Raw genomic sequence first — 1,089 nt, 5'->3', positions numbered from 1 at the left:
AGAATTAGCACTCTTAGGAGTGTCAGAAAGAATCCCCCCACCTTTACTTTTCTCAAACTCTTCTGCCAAAAAGGCTGTTGTGATAAACTCCTTCACAAAAAAAAAAGCCTCATACTAAAGGATGGCAGGGTTATTTTAAGTATTCTCATGTGTTTAGAGCACGTTTTTCATACTCTGCTATCTCGATTTCTCTCTCTCATTCATAAAAGCTGATAAAAATGTAAATTCTCCTGATTCTGGTATAAACTAGTCTTTCCAAAGCTATCAAACTTTGAACAGTGGTTTAATGGGTGGATTACTCTTACTTAACTCTCTAGGAAAGTTCTATACACAGGCTCTGACTATCCAAAGCATTATCAATGGCCAAAGTGGCCCCATTTTGGCTTTTTAAGTACTCACTCTTGCTTAGCCAGTGTTTTCCCAGTTGTTTTCAACAAGTTCAGTTCTTCCTTCCTGATCCGTCAGTATCGTCCTGTCTTATGTGTTCTTAGTTATACCAGTTACGTGTAATTGATACACGAACATTTCTAAAGCCCACTGCAATTTAACTGTGAAGCATACAATTAATTATAAAGAAAAGTAGTTCACAGAACTCTACGAAAGGAGGATTAGTTTCTGAGTAATGCAGCCCTAATTATGATATTCTTATTTAAAAACACGGTATGAACGATAAATTTCAGAGGCTTGATGGAGTGCCACCCATCTGTAATCCCAGTATTGGAAGGATCTCTGCAAGTTGGAGGCCACTTTTGTCTACAAAAGGAGTTTGAGGGCAGTCAGAGCTATGCTAGTAGAGAGCCAGAGACGTCCTATTTATTCCCACTGAGCTTCAATAATGCTCACCTGCCAGCTATTGACCAAGAGCGCAGAAAAGGGAGACCTTCCACTTAATTAAAAAATTTTTATTTGTCTGTATTTTATGTGTATGAGTATTGTGCACCCATGTTGTGCAATGCCCATGGAAGCCAGAAGAGGGCACTGGATCCTGTGAAACCGGAGTTACAGACAGTTGTCAGCCTCCACGTAGATGCTGGGAACTGGACTGCTCTGCAAGAGCAGTCAGTGCTTTTAACTCGGAGCCATCTCTCC

Source organism: Nannospalax galili, unplaced genomic scaffold, assembly GCF_000622305.1.
Source record: "Nannospalax galili isolate Female #2095 unplaced genomic scaffold, S.galili_v1.0 scaffold13652, whole genome shotgun sequence".
Taxonomy (NCBI): domain Eukaryota; kingdom Metazoa; phylum Chordata; class Mammalia; order Rodentia; family Spalacidae; genus Nannospalax; species Nannospalax galili.
The sequence above is the reverse complement of the archived record's forward strand: the minus strand, read 5'-3'. Positions refer to the sequence as shown.